The 27,593-nt window shown below is 36.6% G+C and overlaps 1 protein-coding gene across 1 annotated transcript in view; it reads right to left on the reverse strand.

Annotated features, from left to right (window-relative positions):
* Nucleotides 1-27,593, reverse strand: part of crim1 (cysteine rich transmembrane BMP regulator 1 (chordin-like)) — a 130,644-nt gene that overhangs the window by 61,274 nt on the left and 41,777 nt on the right. The gene's annotated exons all lie outside the window — the stretch shown is intronic.

Consider the following 27,593-nt stretch of genomic DNA (forward strand, 5'->3'; position numbering starts at 1 on the left):
GAAACTGCGACATGTTGTAAATTGAATTGTAAGAGAGATTGTTAGACTCTCACAGATGTAAGTGACAAACACGATTCAAATCAATAACCAAAACAAGCTATTGAAGAAAACCATATGTCAGGACTCATACCACATATTTTTTAATTCAAAACTCCATGTGGCGATACATATGTGGAGTATTCCTTGCATTAAGCATCCAATATGAAAATACGAGGTATTTGTCTTCATGTTTTTTTTGTGACAGGTACTGTTTTACCAAGAGACAGAATCGTCATAAATATGAGCTGTGACACATTGACATGCGATTTGTCACTGTCGCACAGTGACAACTTTAATTCACAAAAGCTGAATTGCCATATATGCATGTATGTAGACGTTGGTAAAATGTTTGTTATTAGAGGTAGTTAAAAAATAAGTCTCATTTGATCAAAAATACAGTAAAAACAGTCAATTAACAGTGTACAAAATAATTTCTTTTTGTTTTAATATATTTTAGAATGTAATTTATTCCTGAATTTTCCATAACATTACATCAGTGTCACATGATCCTTCAGAAATTATTCTAATAAGCTGATTTGCTCCTCAAGAAACATTTCTAATTATTATTAATGTTGAAAATTAGGGCTGTCAAACGATTAATCGCGATTAATCGCATCCAAAATAAAAGTTTGTGTTTACATAATATATGTGGGTGCACTGTGTATAATTATTTTATATATACAAATACACACACACACATGCTTGTATATATTTCAGAAATATTTTCATGTATATACTGTACATAGATTTATATATAATTTATATTCTAAATATTTTTATATTATATTTAAATTATATTATAAATATTTTATATATAAATAATATTTTTTCTTAAATATACACGCATGCGTGTGTATTTATATACGTATGTACGAAATAATTATACACAGAGCACCCACAAATATTATGAAACACAAACTTTTATTTTGGATGCGATTAATCGCGATTAATCGTTTGACGGCTCTATTGAAAATATATTATTTTTGAAAAATATTTTTTGTGGAAAAACTGCGATAAATGTTTCATGATTCCTTTAAGTAGAAAAGGAACAGCATTTTTTTTGCAATAATCTTTAATGTCACTTTTGATGAATTTAATAGATTATTGCTGAATAAAAGTGTTAAATAAAGTGTGTGTCATAAAAAAATATATATGTACCCTTATATACATTGTATTTTCTCAGTTTCTTTCTAGTAACAAAAGTCTAGTGACTGACATTTCACTACCTTGAGCAGGCAGAACGATGAACAGCAGATTCCCTCCCTTTTTCTGAACTGAATATTGACCATGCATGTCAAAGTCCAGCATTTTATGAACACACTCAATTTGACCTTCCTTCATTCAAGGCATGATTGCTTTTATTCATTCTTTACAAGGGAACAACAAGATAACAAAGGAGAAAGGCAAGAGAAATTGAAAAGGTGCATGGGAGAGACATAAAAAGAACCGCAGAAAGGAAAACTCATGCTGATGTGAATGTGAATGAATGGCAAATGTCAGCAGGAGAGAAACGGCTGACATGCTGTAATGCTCCTGTTGCTTGTGTTCGGTCTGATAACACTTGGCAGAGGGTTGTGTAATAACACTAAACGCAGAACTACATGTAAAAACACAGGCGGCAGTATTAATAGAGCCAGGGCATCAGGGTGTGTAATTTGAGTAGACTGATCTGGGCCATATTGTGCTTTTTCAATCAATATACTGTATGCAGTTTTAAAGGGAGAGTTCACGCTAATTTACTCACCCTGGTGTTGTTCTTTCTTTTATGGGCCGCAAAAGAATAAAAAAAGGAATTTTCCACTTATGCTCATCCCTATAAACGCATCACAGAATGATCCCATGCGTCATGTGGCGTATATTCCAAGCGTTCTGGGGGAATACATTAGAAATCCCCCAAAAAGTATTTAATTAAATATCCCCAGACCGGAACTTGACAGATTTGAACGCGATAACTTCTTGTTATGACGAACACAACGATATATTCATCTAAGAGAAGGTGGTACATGGGTTGTATTTCATGTTGCGTTTTTGTTTAGGGCTGTGAAACGATTAATCGCGATTAATCACATCCAAAATAAAAGTTTGTGCTTACATAATATACGTGTATGTAGTGTGCATAATTATTTTGTATATATAAATACGCACATATGCATGTATATATTTAAGAAAAATGTGTTAGTAATATATATCAAATATTTATTAGGGCTGTCAAACGATTAATCGCAATTAATCGCATTCAAAATAAAAGTTTGTGTTTACATAATATATGTGGGTGCACTGTGTATAATTATTTTATATATATAAATACACACACATGCTTGTCTATATTTTAGAAATATTTTCATGTATATGCTATATAATTTATATTATATATAAATATTTTACATATAAATAATATTTTTTTGCATTTATATATATACAAAATAATTATACAGTGCACCCACATATATTATGTAAACACAAACTTTTATTTTGGATGCGATTAATCGTGATTAATTGTTTGACAGCCCTTATATTTATATTTATGTATAATATTAATTTGGTATAAATATATATAAAGTATATACATACAAATATTTCTTAAATGTATACATGCATGTGTATTTATATGTACAAAATAATTACACGCACTACACACACACATATATTATGTAAACACAAACTTTTATTTTGGATGCGATTAATCACGATTAATCATTTCACCGACCTATTTTTGGTTGATTTCTCATAACTTGTGTGTTTTTTTTCTGGGCGAGACGGAGTGAACAGCGACACTAACAGAGTTTCACGAACAGAGAACACCAAAGGCCAAGGTCAAGAAATTGGTTAAATAATACTGTACATTCAATTCTGGTTTGTTTTTCACCAAACCCTATCGCATATCCCCAGCACACATGGAATACACGGCACGTGTCGCACTCGCATGGGATAATTCTGTGGTTCTGTGAGTCATACTCAAGAAAAAGATCCATTTCGAAGCTTGAAATGTCCAGTCTGCACAGAATAGAAAAGAAAAAAGTCTTCAAAATGTCTCCTTTTATGTTCCACGGAAGAAAGAAAGTCACATAATTGGAACAACATAAGGATACATAAATGATAATGATTTATATTTTCAAGTGAACTGTCCCTTTAAAAGATGACGAGAGCCCTTCCCTCAGTATATAATGATCAAACAATTGCTCTGAACTGACGAACAGCAAGAAGAAAAAAAATGCACCGCGGGGCAAAACCACTGACTTTGTTGACTGAGGTTACATACTACATAACCATTACTCTGACACTGATTAATTAACTAGCTAAACTTATTAAAGGCAATGTACTCCAGCCATTAAGCACATTGTTACCGCTTTGTTTGATCTTGTATGAAAATCAAAAGTGATATATGAAATGCATGTCTTACAAAGAGGCTATGGCCTATTATTGCCTTTTGATGTGTTATGGTGTGTTAGGAGAGGAGAGGAGGTACTCCTCTTTTGAGAAAGAAAAGAGAGAGGGGGTGTAATTACCTCAAATGATAGACAGAGAGAGAGAGAGAACATAATGCTTGTAAATTCACAATAAGAGCAGTGAAGATAGATACCTCTTTATAAAGCTCCTCATATTTAAGCACTGTGTTTATGTGTCATTATACAAGCGCCCAGGCTTTTTGTTCTCGACAAGGATTTAGGGGTAATTATGACGGCATTATTTTTTTGTTTGCTGGCAAATGCCACTTGAATGTGAAATGACTTGATACATGAAGATGTGATGGGTGAAAATGAGACAAGAGTGAATAAGCGACATGTCGAGGTGTCAAATGAGGCCACATGTAACAGTCACCAAGTGAGACAGAACATCACAACACCTTGCAGTGATGGATGTGACATTTCGTTTATACATTGGAACGACGCTTTTATGGGAAGTGGCTTAAAGTACATTCAAAGCACTTTTATTAATACAGTACATGTGCTGCCTGGGAATCGAACCCATGACCTTCGCGTTCCTACTGCAATGCTCTACCATTTAAGCTACTGGAGACAAAAAAAAAGTATACTTAATGTGTACTTGTTTAAATTATGGCCATTAGCAATTTAGTATTTTCTTAGTGGATATGGCTTTGTAAGAGTTCATTTAAAGTTCATATGTTTATATGGGTCTCAAGTTGCCATTTAAACATTTTTCGAGAAACATCCACAAATAAATGCTCCTTTTATCATCTGTACATCCTCTCTGCAAAAAAACATCCTAGAACTCTCAAAATATTCAACAATCCCCAACACATCAACAAATCTATCCTTCAGCTTTAGCTATACGTGTTCTCTCTCTCTCTCTGGAGTGCACTGCTTTAGATAAACAGCCTTTAATTTGTTCTTATACTCAGAGAACAAGCCGGCCTCGCAGTGTACATGCATCTTATCTGGGAATATTTTCACCCCAAAAGGATTGTGGGAAATGCCTCAATTGACTACCTCTTAACTGTTGTGTGCTGAAAACATTCAAGAACTCAATATAACTACAAAACACACTCAAGACTTATGGTGACTACGGTAAATATGCAAAACTGAATATTTTATATTGACTGGTTCACTTTTTATCAGTCGGATATGTTCCTTATCCAGTCAAACATCTGTCAGAATGTGTAGACCGTAGAGCTGGTGCTAAAAAAAGTGATGAATTTAACAAGACAACATACACAAAAATTTTTTTTTTTAAAAATGTGATCATGCATAATAAAATATGTATTATGTTATATGCAATAACCAATAAATTATGGAGGAATGAGAATGTCAAATGAATATAAAAAATTCCCATTGGACGTTGATATATTTATTGATATTTTGATTTATTTATTGACGCTTTTACTTAAAGATTTATTTTTAATACAAAATCTTCAATAATAATTATAATAATAAAATAAATCATTCTAAATTATGCACATTTTTAAACAAAAATTTAAAAAGGGTGAAAAAAAATGTGATCATGCATAATAAAATATGTATTATGTTATATGCAATAACCAATAAATTATGGAGGAATGAGAATGTCAAATGAATATAAAAAATTTCCATTGGACGTTGATATATTTATTGACATTTTGATTTATTTATTGACACTTTTACTTAAAGATTTATTTTTAATACAAAATCCTCAATAATAATTATAATAATAAAATAAATCATTCTAAATTATGCACATTTTTAAACAAAATTTTAAAAAGTGTGAAAAAAAATGTGATCATGCATAATAAAATATGTATTATGTTATATGCAATAACCAATAAATTATGGAGGAATGAGAATGTCAAATGAATATAAAAAATTTCCATTGGACGTTGATATATTTATTGACATTTTGATTTATTTATTGACACTTTTACTTAAAGATTTATTTTTAATACAAAATCCTCAATAATAATTATAATAATAAAATAAATCATTCTAAATTATGCACATTTTTATAAACATTATAATGTACTGTAGAGTTTGAAAATAGATATTCATTTTTGAGGCATTCTCAATATTTAATAACAGCCAATATACAGTATATATATATATATATATATATATATATATATATGAAGAGTTCAGATGCAAAAGCCTCTAAGTGCCATTTGAAATTTTCTTCTAGAGTGATCATTTTTATCAAGCTAGTATATTAAAGTTCATTAACTTCACTTAAATGGGGATGAAGATTACCTATGAATTGTCATTTAAGTGAAATTACTGAACTTAAATATACAAGCTTGATAAAAATTATCATTCTAGAAGAAAATTTCAAATGGCACTTAGAGGCTTTTGCATCTGAACTCTTCATATATATATATATATCCAAAAACAATGTATGAAAAATATTAATATTATTTTTGGCAAAATATTACATTTACAGTGGCCAATATATATGCAATACCAACCGATATGGATAAATTAAAAGTCTAAAATTGACTATTCACCATTAGAATACCAATAAGTCTAAAAACAAAACTGTTGCTTAATACGCCAAACTTAAGAAAATGTACAAAACAAATCTAGATAAACTAGTCAACCTTACTGACTACTAAGTTGTTGGACCCTGACTAACTGATGATCATGACCCATCCATTGGCAGTACTTACTGCTCGCTGGGCCTTAATGGCTTTTATTCATTGTAACCTGATGAAAGAAAAGGTGAGAAAAACACTTCCACGCATCCCCTCCTCCACTACGACGAGAGCTACTGCTCAGTTCCTTTTTCATGTTTTTCACAGCCTTCGCTGTGATTTCTCGTTTGACAATGACAGCTGTTCGCCACTGATCGCATGGACTTGGTTGCCAGGCATCTGCTGCTGAGATGGAAACAGATTGTTACATATAAATTCAATCTGGGAGCAGCCTCGACCCCAGGGCTTATCATACTTCCACCTCCTAAAATACGACAGAACACACCATCTCCGGCCTCTCACCGTAATGAAGTCCAATAACACAGGGACAGTGCCAGCGCGCAAAAAGATGCTAATGTCCATTTAGATACCAGCAGGTAATCCATACAGCTGCACATCTAAGACTGAAAAATCAGGAAATGAAGTTAAAACATTGATTATTGTGCTATAATGAGCTTATTCATTCGGAGCACCAAATTTTGGCCTACGTGCAGAATTATTGCCTATAGAAAAGCTGTTTTTCAAAGCACATAATCAAATCAGCCATCATTGATGGAGACAGGACTCTGGCTGAGAGCAGCAGGTTGGCTTGGCACTGTAAAGTCATTACTTGTTATTTCACAGAAAAAGTCCAATGGATCCAGGGAGACACAGGAGAAAGTGGCAGAGCAAAGAAAAGTCCATGGAGAGTATAGAAAACCCATCAAACTGCAGATAAACAAGCAACTGTCTTCAAACAGCCAATCACTAATTAGACCTTTACTACATAATTACTTTTACATCACCATTTCAAGAGCATCACAATTCTGTTCGACAGCCTTCAAACAGTTAAATGTCATGTTTTTTCTCTGGTTTGTAGAATGAATCTTCATTTTTGATGACTTCAGTCTTGTTGTAAACCTCTATTCTCCGCCTACATCACAAATGAGTCAGCTAATCAAAACCCACAATGGTTACGTAATGACATATCCTTGTCACGAGAAAAAACAAAACAAATATAATATGGATGCTGCTGGATTTATAGTGTTTATGACCACTAGGTGCAGTTCAGTACTTATCTACAATATGCAGTATACATATAACATATCCAACATTTAGCACAAACTAAATTATATAAAAATATGTTATAAAAGGCCGGTTTGCATCTGTCAGTTCATTTGGTGCAGTCATGAGTGATATATTTATTAAATTTGTATTATATACACTGCTGTTCAAAAGTTGACAGAAAGACATTTATGATGTTACAAAGGCTTTCAAATAAATTATGTTCTTTTGAACTTCCTATTCAGTAAAGAATCCTGAAAAAAAGTATCACAATTTCCATAGAAATATAATTATTTATATTAATAATTAGAATGATTTCTGAAGCGACACTGAAGGGAGTAATGATGTTGAAAATTAAGCTTTTCCATCATATATATAAATTACACATTTCAAAATATTAGTGATTTTACGTTATTTTTGATCAAATAAATTCAACCATTCACATTCAAACACACATTTAAGTCATTTACATCTATGTCATATAATCTATATATACTGTAGCACGCCTGAAATGCTGTATTGGTCTTCATGTTCTTCCAGAAATGTATCCATTTTGTAAAGTATTATGTATGTGTGCTCTCAGTAAATTAGATAAATAAACATGTAATGAAACAAATATGGATTTGTGCGATACCCGGAGCTTGCACAAAACTTGTAAAAACCCAGGCTTTTCCTTGCACATACAGTACATTTCAAAATTAAAAGATGGTTTGACAGATCTTTGAATCATAGAGCTAAAAAAACATAAAAAAGCGTTTTATATCATGTATAAATTAATTAAGAACATCAGTCAAACTCTGATTTACCTTCCCACACGTCAGCGATCCATTTAAATGCAAAACGACAGAGAGAGGTTTGATGAAATGTAAATAAGGAAGGTGATAGATCAGCCTTCTCAGCCTAAGGCAAACAAGAATGAGGAAAGATTTGAGACGGTTCGTGTTTTTCTGCACTGGTGGAAGTTGCCCTGAAAGATCCGAGGTACAGCTGCACATATTGTGCAGTAAAAGCACATTGACACTGGAGTGAGTTTAGCTCTTATCCAGAACCCAGTGAGCTGAATTCATATATATATATATATATAATTTTAAGGGACTGGTTCTCAACTATTTCCCTCCTTTGTCCAATATGATATTCTTAGGCCCTCCAATCTTAATTGATACGCAACTCAGGTACTTCTTCTATTGTAATAAATACATCAAACAAGGCATTTGATGACATTTAAGGCAGTGCATCTTTATTTTGTTTTAATAATTCATTTAAAAAATGTCTTCGGGATCCTGATTCCCAAAGAGAAGAACTCCTCAACCATCCACCAATTCCACCAGATCAGCTTCCACTGAATGTGGAAGGATACATTTTCTTCAGTGTTGTGGCCTAAAGACTCTCAGCATTCGCTGCAAGAATCCTCTTATTGGAAGCTTTATTTTTAGACACTCAAATGCACAAATTCCATAATTTCACACTGAATCCAAACCAAACCAGTGGAGAGACACATCAAGAGAAATTAATCAAAATGAGAGTACATTGATACAGTCCCTCAGATCATGACTCATTACCGGTGCTGGTTAATTATCTGACAGACTGAGCTCTCTACAGTCCAACAACTGTCCACTCCACAATACCCTGCCCCTGGAGAACATCACTGACACACTTCAACCAACCCATTATACACATCTGGATTTGGAGAGCCTAATGGTCCACATCTGTTGAGTGTGCATGCCCAGCAGCGAGGGTGATTGAAGAGCACGTATGGACCAGCGCACACACACTTTATGCCACGGCCCACATTTGCTGTGAAAATCATTCCATGCTCAGAGGTGCTGTTAGCACATCATCATCATTGAGTATCCATATGGACACAGCAACACTTTGTCCCTGTGTTTCATTTCTTTGGCAACCATTTACAAGTGTGTTTGGTGAGCCCTCACACACTGAGGTGAGAAACATCTTAACACATTTGCAAGATGACCACGTAAAACATTAGATGGGGGGGGGGGGGGAAGGTCGCTGTATGATGGGAGAGATGTTTCTCTTTCCAAAGAAGTCCACTGTGATTTAGTATTCATGAATTTCTAGCGCAAGTTTTTGTGGGATCGCAAGGACCACATTTTTTCTATCATTCTAAATGATTTAAAATGCAATTTAGCTTCTACTCATGTGTCTTTTCCCATATAGCCACCATGAAATCAAAATTGATAATTCATATCCATTCACATTTTTTTTTTAAATTCATGTGCCCTCTTTATCTTTAAGAAAGGAGTAAAGAGTACCAGTAAACCATACTTGAGTAAAAGTTTGTGGTTTCATGGTTTTCCAAAGATGGCTCCTGTCTGTATACACGAAGTGGACTGTCTATATAAAATATCTTCTTATTAAACGGTCTGTACACTTACAAAGTTCTCAATGCTTCGTTTTGCATGTAGGGACCCGCATTATGTTACCGTGTTAGCGTGGGGCTATTTTGAGCCTTGTTAGTGTTATTAACTAGCATTTTTTTTCATTAGTCTTTGCCTTTTATACTAGCGTTATTTGCTAAACAGTTGGTAACACTTTACAATAAGGTTCATTAGTTAACATTAGTTACCTACATTAGTTAACATGTACTAAGAATGAACAATACTTCTTCACCATTTATTAAATCTTAGTTAATATTAATTCCAACATTTACTAATACATTATTAAAATCAAAGGTTGTATTTGTTAACATTAGTTAATGCACTGTGAACTAACATGAACGCACAATGAACAGCTGTATTTATGTTAACTAACATTAACAAAGATTAATAAACACTGTAACTAATGCATTGCTCATCGTTAGTTCATGTTAGTTAATGCATTTACTAATGTTACCTAATAAACTTTATTGTAAAGTGTTACCAAACAGTTTTTAGAGATCTTTACATTCGATTATCATGAAAACAAATTTCTCAGACAACGGTTGAGGTACCAATGTGTTATTAGACCAAAGGTTCATTTTGCGCCGGAGTTGTCCTTTGAATACATTAACTAATTACATTTACTCAAATATTCACACCACGGATCTTTAATCAAAATAACGTCACCTGCCTCTCACTGCAGTATCTCTTATTTTTGCAAATGATGTTTTTACTAGCATTGCAAACCACAACCATCCAATAAATTTGTTCTTGTTCGAGAAGCCATTTAACTCGGATAAACGTCACAAGACTATCACAAAGACTATCATGAATTTAAGTGTTTGCACCAAAATTGAAGTATAGTTTGGGCTTTAAAAGCAGGCTCTATATTTAACATTCAGCTAAATACTATAAATATGTATATCCAGTTTACCAGACTCATGTAGAGAAAGCCACCTAACCCCCAATCTCTCCCCGGGCGCCACAGCAAAAAATACCCATTGCTGTGTGTGTGTGTGTGTGTGTGTGTGTGTGTTCACTACTCTCTGCTCCTAATGTGTGTGCACTAACTTTGATGGGTTAAACGCAGAGGACAAATTCCGAGTATGGGATACCATATTAGGCCTTCATATGTCTTTTTCACTTACACCTGGTTGTCAGCAAGTTTATCTAAAAAAACCCTCAGATTAATGACACATTTCTGGCACTATGCCACCAAACTGAATATTTTAGGAACAAACTTGATGGGATGTTTTCATGACAGATGGCATCTGTCACTTACCCAGTTCAAAATTTTGGCATTTTCATTTAGACGTGGCATGCATTTTTGTGTACAGACACTCCTGATGCTTGAAACAGTGCTAACTATATATATAATTCTGGCACCTCCTGGCTGTAAACAAGACAAATGGATGCCAACAGTTTAACAGTGGCGAACGCAGATGTATTATAGCTGGCAATTTGCATTCAAACCGCCAATGGCGATGGTGGCATGTTGTGTGAGTACACATTAGAGACTACTGTTGTTTTTTTTAAAAAACAAAACATGCACAGTTTTGCAAGAAATGTTTATGTCCAGTAAATTCTCAATTCACCCAGCATTAACAAGTGCGGTGAAAAGTTAATTTTCTACAAGGCTATAGTTCAGTTCCTCTGGGGCTGGTTGAAAGATGGTTTGGTCAAGCAGACGATGAGAAAACAAGGCGAGAGCGAGAGCGAGAGAGAAAATTGAGGGGAGTTCAGGGACCGGTTTTACAGCCAGATAACTCGCCTTCGCTGTGTAAGCCACACACCCCAGTGAGCAGTTTACTCTCCATTAAATGACACAAACACTGACCCAGTGCCTGGCTTTCTCTCACAATACAGGCTTCTTTACCAGACAATAAGCTCAACATTACAGTGCACTGATGGGGAATCAGTCAGCTAAGTGCCATTGAAAGGATTATTGCGGTTCTCTCGTAAGCACCTGGCTCTTTGGGGTACGTAACTTCAAATAAGAAAGCCACACAAAAAAAGATAGCAGAAGACGGAGGACCGTCTGGTACCAAAAAGACGCTTCTAACGGGTAAAAGATTACCCTGAAAGTAGATCTTGTTACGGAACAGACTGTGCGGAGGAATAAAGCTGTGGGAACACAGGAGGATAGGGGAGTGCAGACAGGTGTGGCTTTGCGACTTCACACAAGCTCTATTCTTTGACAATCTGGCCACTGCTGAGGAATATAACGCCCAGCACAGGGAGTGTCTGAAACAACAGCATTTCTATCCGTCAATGCTCTGCTCCCACTAGCCCCATCAGTAGCTTTTTTGTGGAGTGTTAGATTACAAGGCCCTTGGAGAGCGGGGTTTCTTTGTTTATCATTTGGTCTTTAGAGCTGACTGCACTACGATGAGTTGTCGAGAGCCCTGCAAACTAGAATAAAGACAGATCTCGTCCCAATGAGGCGCTTAGTTTGGGACCATTTGGTGTCACCAATGGGTGCTTTTCATCATACCTGATTTAGTCATGACATTGACCAAATTAGCATAAGACAAACTTCTAGTGGTAGGCCTGAAATATAGTCAACACTTATACAAGTAATTGTAATTTTAGTGCAACTGTAAAAATGTGTTAATTTGTTAGTGGTAAGTTCCTTTCCTATATATGGTGAAAAATTGACATAAATCTAATGGGACGTTTCATGTCATTTTTACAGCAAGATACTGTTAAATTGACAGATTTTGTCATCTTATGATTTAAAAGGGTGATGAACTGAGAAATCAAATTTTCCTTGAGCTTTTGATATCTAAGAGGTTATCGTATTATAAGAATATCCTGTAAGTTTCAGAACTGAAAACGTCCTTGTTAGTCCAATAAAAGCTTTTATTTACACCAGCCTCTGAAAACGTCTCGTTTTGAAAAGTGGGAAACTATGACGTCGAAGGGGTTAAAACACCACCCCCGCAGAAGAAGATCAACGCCTACTTCAACACGGCCGGTTTAGCCCCGCCCACCGATTCGCGCATTACACGCATAGCTAAGTAGCCTAACTTACATGCCTACCTCGTGATGAAACCGGATCGTTCTACAGAGCAATACAGAATATTTTGCAGTGCCTGGTTGTGGCAGAAGACAGTCGCTGCATAAGCTTCCTCTGGATTCCAATAGGACTTCATGGATAAACTTTATTTTTAATGACGTTCCAGCTGATGAGGGTAAAACATCGTCGTCTGTTCGCTTCATTTCACTGAGGATTGTTTTGTCAACAAGACTGGATTTGCAGACCGATTAAGAGTAAAGAATGGTACTGTGCCGTCTATATTGGATCTGACAGGAATTGTGCAACACACGGACTCTGGGTCGAACATGTATGGGCGAATCCGGTTGCCATTTGACAACATTGGACGTTTTCCCCCACATACACCGACGGGTGAGTTAAACTCATTATAATATGCAAAACTGTTATCCACTCACAGCAGTGGGCGTTTATTTCCAAATCTTCAGTGCGACACGCCCATAAAAACCGACCGTTTTTCAGGAAGGCTCACAACTTGGGTACAAAATAGCCTATTACTTATTCATTTTGATGTTTTTGAATGCAAAAACCAAGCGAACGTCTTAAGTTGACCTCAGACAACAATATAATAACATTTTAAAAGCCAGTTCATGACCCCTTTAAAGTTAAAAACTGAAAACTGGCAGCATTCCTGTGTGACACTTCAAATTTAAGTACACGTTTCTTCTTATCAGTTATGTACATAAGGATTCCATGTTGAATGAATGTTTATTGCGTTATTTTAGTGTGTGTGTTACAATGCTGGTGGTCTTGTGTTTGTGGGAAAGACACTGTGCTTACCTCAGCTTGTGGAAAACCTACTTGTAATGAGCTTTGATCCATCATGTGGCTTTCTCTTTACCACCTGTGTTTTTTGGTGGTTGTCAGTGTACTATAAAAGCGCAAAACAGATTTTAGTACGTTAGTATGTTGGTATAATATTATATCAGTTAATGTTGACAAAAATCATGTCACATGGACTAGCGAACAGAAGTGTACAAAGGGGCTAAAGGCACACAAAAATGTGCTTTTCACTACTCCTATTGTGTATGGTTGCATAAAAAAAATATATATGTTTTTATTGAACGTTGACGGAGCAACAAATAAAATGTATAAGGTGGTGCTTTTACCTCACACAGACCATTTAGCTTGGCAAAATGGTGCTTTAGTTGGAATTACCACCATTTTTTTTTTATAAAACGTATTCTTTATTTCCATCTCCTGTCAAGGTGAATCAGTCGTTTGAAGAGAATCTTGCTAAGAAAATCTGACACCATCCATGAACCATTCATAGAATGTTTTATGTATATTGCAGACAAAATGGCAATAGTTTTTTTTTTTTTTTTTCAAAACGGCAAGCTTTAATGCAAACAACGCGCTTACAATTTCCCAGGTTGATACAATGGGCACTTCCAAGGGAAAAATGATGACTAGATTTGACAGTAGCATTGAATTTTGTTTGAGGCCTTTAGTAACAAGAAAATATATATTCTATATTTTACTTTGTCAACAAAAGGTCAACTTTTTGGTCACTTTACATGATAGTCAGATGACGTTTGACTGAAACAAAACTCTTCAAAGATTCAATTGAGCTGGCAAAAATTTGGAGATTAATTCTTCCAGCACCCTGACTGCCAGAAATCACATAAAGGCAGCCAATTGGATCGCAGCTTGCCAGACCGAGAAAGTGTTTTCCGTTTTTGAGTGGACTGTTTGCGATCTGTGTGTTGAGGCTAGGAAGCATTTAACTTAGGGTGGTTGAGAGCTTAAGTATCCTCACTACAGCACCAAACAGATCAACAACATAGTTTGCAGCGAAAAAAATGCTGACTGAAGAGAGATTTGGCAATCCCCTCCACTGACAGACTGATACACCACTGTGCTGTGAGGAGATACAGCCGATAAGGTGGATTAAAAATCGTACAAATGTTAACAATTTTATACAGTGGTGACCGGATGTCTGAGACCACAACACAAATCTGGGATTTAAAATGAAATTTTTTCTAAATAATTTTACATAAAAAAACAATAATATGTAAGATTTTATTCTACACAGAATATACTGTATTATACGTAAATGTATGGTAAAAGGTGCCCCTGCTGTTGGGGCTGAAGGCACACAAATTAATAAATAATATATACATATAATGTTGTAAAATTGTCAATAATAAAATATATAATATTTTTTTAAAACAATGTTTTACTCGTGGTCTTAAACGAATCTCACTGCATTTGCTAACGGCTGAATACCAGAATGCTGAGTAAAGAATACCACTCTCACCTTAAAAATACTAAAATCAATGTTAGCTTCACCAGAGAATAACCCCAGGACTTGAAGACACTTGACTGCTCTGTAACTAATTCAAAGCTGGGGTGCTCTTTAGATGCATTTTCCACGCAAGTCTTGTCACATGGGCATGTAGCGCACTTTGCATTGCAGGTAAATGTTGAGCAACACTCTTCCTGCAAACACTATAATCTCTCTGACAGTCGAACCGCTGCCTGTTAGACGTTCAAGTGGAAGAGAGAGAGCAAGATGTGGACAGACAAAAAATGGAAAAAAAAACTCAGACACAGTAGGAGGCAGGAGATACGAAAACCGCAAGAAAACAGAGGCAGAGGAAAGAGCATGATAGATGTACAACAACGCAAAGAGGGGGGAAACAGATGGAGTGAGGTGACAGAAAAGAAAGAGAAAGCAGACAGACAGGCAGAAAGAGATCTGCAGCTCTCTGGCCCATAGCCAGGCAGGGTGAGGATCAATCTGTCTCTGACTACGCCAGAAGTCTCCATGAATAATGCAGCCTCATTCCCAGGCGTAGTCCTGCCTGTAATCTGCATAGCGGGAATGACTTTACCCCCAGGTTGCTGTTCCGCACAATCACCGCCGGTCTTTGTTTACTTATTTATTTATTTATTTACTTTAGCTCATCAGGACGCGCAGACCCGTAAGATCACACTCATTTCCTGACGGCTGAGCTCCCAGTGCCGCACGGACATCAGACACCCATGAATTACAAGGAGCTAGGGGTGGCACGGTACATGAAAAAACACCCGAACCGTTCGGTTCGCTTGTCTCGGTTCGGAGCGTGTGTGCGTCTCACGGTTCGACGCATGCGCAATGTAACCTCGTGCCCGTATGTGACGTGTGTTTTCTTTTCGCGCGACATAAGCTTGTTCGACTTGGACCGGCGCTGCACAGAGCGACCGGTGAATAACATCACACTAGAGCGGGAACGACGGCTCCGTCACTCACTTTCGCGGTATTTGATGTCATTACCGATCGCTCTGTGCAGCGCCGGTTCAAGTTAGTAAACAAGCCAGTAAAAGTGGAGTATGGAGCGCTGCAGGTCACGGCACGCGGAGAAATGGCAAGTGGGAGAGATGAGGGAGTTGGAGGATGCGCCAGCGTCCTATAAGTCTATAAGTCCGGTGTGTGGGGACATTTTTGATTTCATGTTATGGTATTTTAATATAACGTTACAGTGGCACTTTATGTTTAGGTAAGAGCTTCAGTCAAATGTATCCAAATCCTGCACTTTAATTTAAACTGAAAAAAAGGTAACCTCACTTTTTGGGAATAGAAGCATTGTTGATACTGTTTTTTGTGTTGAGGTTGAACTTTTCACTTTATGTTTATGGCCTTTGCTATTTCTATAGCCTAATTATAGGCAATAAGGTTTCATGTATATTGACTTATTCATAAAAGACAGTGTAGTTCCTCTTTTTTTCTTTTAAAAGATAGAATTTTTGTAAGAGCTACAAAAGTTGTCAGTTCATAAATGCAAGTTAATTTCTTTGTGTAAATAAGATTTGTGTGATAAAAATGCACAAGTTCTTGTAGAGATAGTGATACACATTCTCCTTTTTTTTTGCCAAATAAACGAAAAGCATGTCAATTTCTTCTCTCTTGCTTTATCAAAATCTCACCTAGCTTTCCTCTGAGATAGTCCCAAAATGTGCTTAAAGTCAAAGAGTCAAATTCAGTTTGTGCATGATTGCATGAATATAATTTTTTTTATACTGTATCCTAAAGTGTGGATAATTAAGCTATATATCACATGCTGAAGTACATTTCTGAAGTGTTAAAGATTAAAAGAAAAAAATAACAAGAACCGTACAGAACCGAAAACCGTGACACTAAAACCGTGACACAAACCGAACCGTCGGTTTCGTGAACCGTGCCACCCCTACAAGGAGCGCTGAACTAATTTCGCCGTTTATTGTGTGTGCATAAAAAGAGGAAATCGGCATTCATTTCATGAAGAAATGTCCTGGAATTCACTCCAAACTCAAAAGAATACAATATGAAATTATCTTCAGCATAAAAAAAAAATACGCCTATTTTTAGGACAATTGAGATTCCATTGCATCTTGTCTCACTTGAATGGTTTAAAAGCACTTGAATGAATGATAGTGTGATCTTATTTAATGTAATGCTAGCCATAGGATGCCATTAAAACAAAAAGCCATAGGATGCCATTATTTTTTTATAAAAAAATAAAAAAGGCAATTCTGACTTTATTTTTTTTCTATGAATTGTCTCATATAAAGTCGAAATTGTGTTATAAAAACAGTTTTGAGTTATGTAAAGGCGTAATTTGCGAGTTTGAAAGTCTGAATTGCGTGATAAAAAGAATTGTGACTTTTCTGACTTTTTTTAACTCGCAATTTACTCCACTTTATCACGCAATTACTGACTTTCTAACATGCAATTGTGACTTTATATCACACAATTGTGACTTTCTAACACGCAACTCTGACTTTATAAAACGCAATTGTGACTTTATAACACGCAATTGTGACTTTCTAACATGCAACTTTGACTTTATAACACGCAATTGTGACTTTATAACACGCAATTGTGACTTTATAACACGCAATTATGACTTTATAACATGCAATTGTGACTTTATAACATGCAATTGTGACTTTATATCATGCAATTGTGACTTTATAACACGCAACTCTGACTTTATAACACGCAAATGTGACTTTATATCACGCAATTGTGACTTTATATCAAACAATTCTGACTTTATAACACGCAACTGTGACTGTATCACGCAATTCTGACTTTATAACACATAACTGCAACTATATCACACAATAATTCTGACTATTTAACACACAATTATGACTATCATGCAATTCTGACTTTATAACACAATTTGTAATTTATACCACTCAATATAGACTTTACAGAGAAAAAAATTCAGAATTCCAGAATTAAAAATCTTAATTTTCTTATCTTAATTAATTTTTTAAATGTTTTATTCTGTGGCAGAAACAAGTTTCCAAAAGAAACAACAGATGCTTTGTTAATTCTGTTACATATTTCTAACATGTTAATTAACAAAATTAACGTTAATTGTGACAGCACAAACATATACACATTGCATTCAAGTAGCTACTAAGAATGCTTAAGCAAATACACCAAACACAAACGCACGCACACACACATTCATGTACAGTAGCCGTCCTTGAGCTATTCCTCCATGCAGAATACAAACAAAGCTATTTACAGTGATAGCACAGCTTAGCTGGCTTAGGAGAAAGTTTGTCATATTTTAAATATTCTTAAAAGATTAAAGTCTTAAAGCCTGAGAGCTGAGGTGTAGTAAACAGTATACATACAGTACTCCACTCATCTGCTTTCAACTCTGTGAAACGTGCTGAGAGTGAGAACAACACCTGGAACACACAGGTCCTGTCTCAAGATTCTCCATCTCTTCCCGCCAGGTTCGCTGTGTGTCTGTGCTGTGTGACCTTACTTTATGTGTCAGTAAACAAGTATGTCTGTTTGTGTTTGAGGGGTGGAGATCTTCAGGAGCCAGACGGATTAGTGTGCTTCTATCTTATTAAAAAAAACTCCAAAATTGAAATGCACAGCCACTGGATTTGGCTTGGAATGCAAAATGAGTGATTTCAGCATCGCCTAAAACCACGTTTCAAACATCCCATCCCTCAAAAAAAGTGAACCTTTGCTTCATAGAAACTCCCCCTTGGCACAATTTTTGTTGTTTTTCAGGTTAATACAACAGATAAGGGTAAAATGCCAGTTCAATAAAAAGGAAAGAACAGACCTTTTGAAAACCTTCATCCCCTTTGATGCTGAGCTACTTTCATTGAGCAACACGGCTAACGTGATTATTTCTTACAGATGTAAAATGAGATTTCCCAACTGAATTCCTCCAGAGATTAAGTGTCCCCACCCCAAAAAGCGAAGAAACAAGCCTTAATCATTATTTTTTTTTAAAGTTAAAGCTAGTCATTCTTTTTTTTTAAACTAACAACAACAACAACATAAAAGCACACTTCATCGTTTGCTTTGACTGTTCTGACTGCATACAGAGTGTCTTAATAAACACCATTGATTTTCTACCGCTTTCTCTTCCGTAAAGTCTACCAATGCATAGATCACAACAGTCGGGTCATGGCACCAGATCTAGTGAAGCTTGCCTACTATCTAATATAGCAAACACCTGTACACTGATAGAAATCTTTTGATTACTGATGAACTTCACGGAGAAACAAATCATGGGACGAAGCTCTTACAATAGGAACAAGAGATGGATTAACCCAAAACTTGAAGCTGAAAACAACCGTTTAAATTCATCAGGGTATTTCCATGCAAGAAATAAAAGCTTTAGCATAAGTTCTGCCAGGAAGACTCAATTGCATTACTTATTAGATTCACATCTATCCAATCATGTCTTAATACTTGCTGTATAAAAGTTCGGTACTTACCAGCCCATTCTCACTCCCAAGGCGTCACCTAACTGACGCCTTGGGAAGCATTTGGACATGCTTCAATATCTGACGCTTTAGGCGCCCTTTAGCGTCAGTTAGATGACGCCCTAGGATCGCGTGTACCCTACCCCCACCCCACACCTAAACCTAACCACGTCCTCTAACTGACGCTTTCCTTTAGCGTCAGTTAGATGACGCCATAGGATCGCGTCATGTAAATGACGCTAAAGGGCGCCTAAAACGTCAAATATTGAAGCATGGTCAAAGGTGACGCCTTGGGGTGAGAATGCGTTGTACTTACACACACTTATTCATTTAGCTGACACTTTTATCCAAAGCGACTTACAATTGCTATATATGTCAGAGGTCACCCTCCTCTAGACTAGAGCAACTAAGGGGTTAAGTGTCTTGATCAGGAACACATTGGTGTCTCACAGTGGATTCGAACCCGGATCTCTCACACCAAAGGCATGTGTCTTATCCAATGCACTACCACCAACCAATATGTTTGAGATTGCAGACGTTGACCCAAACAACGCCTCCCCCACCACCACCACCAGGATGGTCCTGTCTACATCTCATTTTATCTAAGTAAAAGTAAGTGCACACATCTTATTAATTTTCATTCCCTTTTTTTTATATCTGTTTTTTCATATTATGTTTGTGTCCATCACAAGTCAGTGTACGTATGAATAATGTTTTTGATAAAGATGAATAAATTAGTACACAGAACACAAAATGAGCATCACATCATACTTGGTTCCCATCTGACAAACCAATGGAAATCTGCTTGGTCAATCATCTGGACTACCAGGGTGGGACTATTGTCTATGAGACAGTCTTGGTCAAGCAGATCAAGGCTGACAGACCAGAGAAAGCCAGTCAACATGTTCCAAAACAAGCTTGAGCACCATAAGCTGGTACGGCATGGATATTTCAGCAGGGTTGGGTGATTTTTTCAAACAAACATGTTTGATTGCACTCTGAGTCTTACAAGGGGGAAATCTCAACATTAAAATTGTCACACTGGTCAATTATAAACCATACGTAAAGTGGAGGGCATAACAGGAGACGGGAGGAACGTAGGAATGCTTTTGGAATGACTCTGTTCCTCAGTACTACACTCCACCTACACATGGCGGGAAAGCATTTTGACCATTTATGTCATTCTAACACCCACAAGCTCTCTCTACAGACTGCCCTGCTCTAGTCCCTCGGTCTGGTGAACCAGTCTTCATCAAAAGTAAGACAGTGAATGACTCATCTTGGGTTGAAAGGAGTGCTGGAATGCAATATGAGTGGTTCAGATGGAAGAGCAGATGAAATAGCTCAGCCGAGAGTGTGATTTAAAAAGGTCCAGCTCAGAATGAAATCGCCACCCAGAGTGAGGAAATGACTTGAGATATTGCACAGCGTTGTGTTAAAAATTAAAACAGAAGCTTAGGATTCTTGGCAGCAGCCATCTCATTTCTGTGATCTGGGCACTGGAGTCCCATATTTCCCAAATCATTAACTTGATTATAAATAACTACTTCTAAGTGTCTTTTTTTACTGTAACACAATCATCACTATTACAACTCAACTCATACTCAAAGTAAAATATTTGAACATGCCTAGAAAGTTAAGGATTAAACGTCAGTGCGTAACAAAAACATATGCAAAAAACACAAAGTCAAGTTTTCTGCATGTTTTTACATGATTTTGTTGGTTGCACCACATGACTAAGACATATTTTATATATCACTGTTAGGGCTGACCCTTAATGGCCAACTATTCATTACTTGACTAGAAGAGGCACAGTCGACCTAAGTTTCATTAGTAGGTTAGTTGCAGAAAGAAAAAAAGAAGAAGAAAAAAAAACAACAACTCCAGAACAAAGAAGTGGCAACTTAGTCCATGAGGGACAGTTTGTTAATGAAGGGTCCTTGCACTCTAAAAATTACTGGGTTGTTTATCCAAACTTTGGGTCAAATATGGACAAACCCAGCAATTGGGTTTCAATTTTTAACCCAACGTTTGGGTTTGTCCATATTTGACCAAAAGTTGGGTTAAAACAACCCAGCATTTTTAGAGTCTGTGATAATTACAATATGTTGGGCAGGAAATCCAAACATTCCCATATCATCCGGCAACCTCATATCATTTGAAACATGTAAGTAGCAACTTCCCTTCCTTCGGATGAGACGTAAAACTGAGGTCCGGATTCTCTGTGGTCATAAAAAAAAATCCCATGGCACTTCTCGTAAAAGAGTAGGGATGTAATCCTGGTGAGGAGAGATTCCCTGATATGATTGTAAAGCACTTTGAGTGTAAAGCAGTATATCAAATCACTATATAAATGCCCCATTCATTCATACATACATGGCTGCTCACTCTAACGTGAACCTATAAATGTACACTATAGCGCTACAGAACTCACTGCATGATATGAAGGCACCGGTGCGATCACTTGCATTTTTTCTGATAACAGTGAAAGCAAACTTAAATACTCACACAGATCAGAGTTATACATCATTCTACTTTTATTTGTGTAGACTCACAATAATCACAATAACACAAAAACGCTGTGCTTTTGTTATATATATATATATATATATATATATATATATATATATATATATATATATATATATATATATATATATATATAAAAACAGAATGCACTTTCCACTGTCTCTATAAACTTTTGCTGGTGCTTTGTAGCTTGAGTATTAAACAGGCTATATGACGCTATATATATATATATATATATATATATATATATAAAATTCTCATTTTGGTTTAATATATTTAAGTAATTAAGTATAAGTACAAATTTAAGTAATTCAATTAATAGAAACCCACCAGTAGTTGATTAATAGCTTAAATGAGCGACTAATAGTCGGCTAGAAAAATCTTTAGTCAGTGGCAGCACTAATTACTGTGCAGTGAATTAGTTTGGATTATTTCTTTCCCTAAAAAAATGCCAAACTGCTACTTAACATTCTTTTTTCAAAATCTTGAACTTTTAATTTAATTAGGACAGTTGCATCCATCCATCCATCCATCCAATCAAATTTGAAATAATTTTTAATTCTGAAACGAAAACTGCTCATAAAATGCCCATCATTTGATATATTAATCAAGTTGGACAAAGGTCATCTTACCCCTAAAACGGTGAAAATGACTCTTTATTATAATTACACTATTCTAATTTTCATTTTTTTTACACACGTCTAACTAACTGTTAAATTGGCAGAGCATTTGATTATCAAACTAATCAGTCGTTAGCCAACTTCAGTTTGTTATCATCGTTCTCACACCCTGCAGATCTCGACAGCCCGTCTACGCTTCGAAAACTAATCCACGGTATAAAGCGTTCGATGAAAGGAAGGAAACAAAACAATTCTGTGAGATGACAGAAAAATATGTGATGCGAATATGATTCATTACCAAAGTGACAAAAGAAACACTGCAAGCTGTAGACATCTCATCTCCACATTATTACAGGCTGATAAGAGGCGCTTTTAATGCAGGAACCAATTATGAGGAGCGACTCGGTCTGATAAGCCATCTGCTCAAACATCCAAACACTCCGACAGTGGTATTAGACGACGAATCAAACATATTCGTAATGCCAGCACAAACTTTTTTGTCCCTTCTACACTAAACTAAAACATTACGAAGACAAAAAATCCCACGGTTAACAGCTTTGTCACAAAGCGTCAGCACAGAAAGTTGACATCTACTCTGTCCTTCACTTTTTCTCTCTTTCACTCTATCCTGAACCTCTCTGCATTTTAAAATTGTCCTTGATGCGCTACCTGCTACAGCGCCACACTTCCTGCATTCCAGCATGTGGGTAGTCATGCAGAACGCAATGCCACTAGGACTCAAAGTCACCAATGATTTCCCAACATGTGTTCTGCTGGGTTATTAATAAACGCTGTGGCACGGAGCAAGGAATGGCACTAAAAGGGCTTACGCGGCCTGGAAAACAACAGGGGCCAAACAGAAGAGCATCTGTTTATGCGTGTTGTACAGGGCTGGATTGCACAACCCATTGCAAAAGGTGATCTTTTAGGTCCATATGAGTGGTATGGGAAATGAGCAGGAAATGGGGTTACTGTAAATTATGGAAGAATATCAGACCATATGGTTTAGTGCTTTGCGATTACACAACAACAACAACAAGATGGATCGACTCGCCATTCTGGTCTCTGAAAACGAGTGTCACAGCTAGTTGTGGCCGTCTGAGGTGGAGGGTTGTGTTTGACGGCCATTAGTATATGCTATTACATTTAAGGTTGGGGTCAGGTCAATATAAAAAGAGTGACATGCAGCCACTTTCCTCATTCACTGTCTTTATGTTCAAATTGTGTACAGCATCCCTTGAGAAACTTACATTGCCAAGAAGAATGAATGTGATATATCAATAACAGGTATTTGGGTTTTTAAATGATCCATAATGGTACGAATTTAGCAGGAAACACTCATTATCCAGTGAATTTTAAAGTTTTGATGCCTGATTTTGTTTGTGCAATTATTCACTTTAAAGGTACAATATATACGATATTTTTCGCCACCAGGGGTCGCTAACCTCTTACAATAACAAAGGTGTACATTGATGACGTATATTCCGCATTAAGCGGAATTATGGATCTTGTCGTCAAGGTGATGGATCTTTTATGGATGAGTGAATACATTGATGTTTAACAGGACTGTGGTATGAAGCAGTGCGCGATTGCTAGACGTATACCAGCGGCACACGCAACGCGAGTCCCGCGGATGTAAAGGAATAAGGACATTTCATTCTACCGAACTACACGCAAGTGCTGATGCTAAATTACTCACACAGGTCAGTTTATTAGACGAATGAAACTTGAGGTAAATAAACGGCATTTGTGTGTGTTGAATGTTGTTAGTTAGGTTGTTTGCCTGGATGCCAGCTGAACATAGCCACGCCCACAACATTTGAGGTCAGGGAAGTTCGGTCTGGACTTGATCCGTTGTGGAGCAACTATGGTCGAACCAGAGCTGTTCGGACCAATCAAATTGTCAGGGCGGGCTTTATACGATGATGAACGATGATTCATCATCGTATAAAGCCCGATTGAATGAATCATATGATGATTACAGACGAATCCGACGAGCGTTCTTGTGTAGACTGCCATCTTGTGGCGACGCCATTACTGAGCTGTTACACCGGCATAGACAAATACACCGGTATGTAAACAAACCTCGGAGATAAGGTGATAACGCACCCTTGATGACAGCTACAGCCAGGCAGACTTGTTGGGTTGATGATGTTAGACATTGGCCTCCAGTTACAGATGAAGGTACAAACGATCTTACAGATTATTTATGAAAATAGCTTGGCAAGCAAGCTACGCTAACGTTTGCTACCGAGGAAACTAAAAAAAGATCTGTCCATTTGGCAACAATAAATAAATAAATAAACGAAATCAAATAAACAATTTCATGTTTTTCATTTGTGTCCATTATTTATCTAATTTTTACATTGCAACGGGCATGGGTAAGGTAACGTTACAGCTAGAAAGTATACATAATATCGACCAACTACTGTTTTTAAACCATGGAAAGAGGTCAATATAACAGCAGGAGAACAATTATGTCACATAACGTTACATTCAGCTCAGGAAAGCCATTTAATGACCATAGCATGTAAATTGAATAGAAAAAATAACAAGAGAGGAGATTTTTCTGATCACTATATCACACATTTATTATATATTTTTACTTATGTCATTAAATAATTGTTATTATACGCGAATGTCCGCGTCTTGTACTCGCCCAGGAAATCTTTGTAAACCGTACGGCTCCAGACAGGGGCAGTCGACCCGGGGTATTCACAGTGTTTTCTCTTCAAAATTGAAATTTTACTGCCACCATTGAAACAATTTATAACGGAAACTGTTTACCCACTCGACATTATACAAGGGCTAACGTTGTAACGTTAGTGACAGTCGTAAATCGCGGGCTGTTTATTCCAGTGGACGCAAGTTGCAACTAAAACAATAGAAAAAAATGGCGCAACGCTACCCAGCAACAGCTCAGTAATGGCGCCCGCTTACTTCCGGTAGATTCGCCGGATTCGTCTATACGACACTATACGATGATTATACAATAGATGATCAACACTATCGTAATCATTCACATCACCAAAGAGCGCTTGGGTTGAATTTGTTTACAACAAAGTAACGTCGGTTATAGAAGATATCGACAGCGCATTCGTTTGAAAAGAGGAACAGAGAACCACGATCAAGCCATTTGTCCATCGGAAAGATGTTCTAATTGACTGCAGGGGCATTTCTTTGCTGGTTTGGTTGAATCATGCCCCATAATGACAGCCCAATGGACCAGTATTAGACTCATATTCTGACTAGAGTACGACATTGCTCCTTTCAGGGACATACTAAGTGCAGCAAAACATTCACTGCATTCCATCAGAGTGGACATCATGAAAAACCACCAAACTGTCAAATAAATAACTATTTTTAATAAAATTGTGAGTAAGTACAGCCTTAAATACCCCAATACATTCATCTATTCATCAAATCTTTTTTATCCTCGACTAATATGAAAGTGAAGCACAGCATGCAGTCGCATGGAAAGAAATCCCTCTCAAATCATTTTTCAGAAACCCAGCACGCGCTCCCTCACACACACAGAGACGCAGCGCTGTTACTGCACAAATGCTGCGACTGAAGAAACAAAACAACACAACATACTGAGTGAATTAATCATTTCAATAAGAAGCCAGTGGCTCAGCGGAGAAAGATCAGCTGATTGTCATTGTCTGAGTGCTGCAACCCCTGGCTTTCTGTTTGCTCGCCACTTTCCTCTCGCTTTTTGGCAAGGCGTCCCGCTGTAATCTTTCTCCCTCGGTGGCTCCCTAATTGAATCTGTTTAATAAAACATTCCTCTAATTGCTACGTCAGATCTAAATCACTGTATGTCCAACCGTGTAATTTTGCCAAGAAAAGGAGTAGTTCACTTTTAAATAAACTCTCCTATTCAAACTCGTTCATCAAAATGAACGAATCTTTTCCCGAGTAAACTCGTTCATTTCGTTCGTTGAATGAACCAAATGACACGAAAAAAGATTTGTTTATTTTAATAAACAAGTTTGAACAGGAGAGTCACGAACGCGCATCACAGAACAGAGCAAGGCGACCATTTGAGATTATAAAACTTAAACTTTTCTTTTTTTAAAATGAGCGATCGTTTCGCTTGATAAGACCCTGGAATCGTTTAAAGCCTTTTGAACAGTTTGCACTGAAACTGTCTTTTGGACCTTGAACCGTTTGGTTCCCATTGAAGTGCATTATATGGAGAAAAATCCTGGAATGTTTTCATTAAAAACCTTAATTTGTTTTCGACTGAAGAAAGAATGACATGGACATCTTGGATGACATGGGGGTGAGTAAATTATCAGCAAAAGTTTTTTATTTTAAAGTGAACTACTCCTAAAGACTTGTTCCTGGATCAACATTCCTGCCCAAAAGTATAGTCCAAACCCTAACCCTATCTCTTCACAAATCCTAACCCATAACGTATGACTTATTCATCCCTAAAATCAGAGGGAAATGATAGGTGAATAACACGGATGTAGAAGCACATTTGTAAACGTTAACTTGACATCAACTGTAAACTTCTCTCTCAAATCTGATTGGTTGATTGAAATGTACGTTGCATTTGGTGAAATCCCGTTCACCATGAAGTAGTCTCAGATGATTCAGTTTAGCCCGCTTAACCCTCTCAGTGCTGCAGTTCCTCAAACACTGGAAGATGTTACACAGCTGAACAGTGTTAAGGTAGCAGGCTCGACATCACTGACAAACGCACATGCGATGCAATCAGCTAATTAGCATGCTATACACTCTAATTGGAATGTAAGATTAAGATTAGCATGTCCCAAATCAGAGTGCACTAAAAATAGTAAGCCAAAGGATCTGGATGTTGTGTTAATTCTATTGGATTGTCAAAGAGAGCCACTGTTTATGCAAGTGAGCTAATATCCCCCACAATCCCATGCCTAACAGAAGAATAGCTTAATTGTGTTTAGAATAGGACTCTAGATTAGAAATTAGATCTTTTTTATAATGAAAAAAAAAAAGAACTACAGACTTTGTACGACATGAGGGTGAATAAATCAATCATTTTTGTGTGAACTATCACTTCAACAGTTTTTAATGAGCTTCTGTTTACCATATTGAAAGAGCTCTAT

The sequence above is a fragment of the Pimephales promelas genome, chromosome 15 (genome assembly GCF_988280905.1).
Source record: "Pimephales promelas chromosome 15, fPimPro1.hap1.1, whole genome shotgun sequence".
In the NCBI taxonomy this organism is placed as follows: domain Eukaryota; kingdom Metazoa; phylum Chordata; class Actinopteri; order Cypriniformes; family Leuciscidae; genus Pimephales; species Pimephales promelas.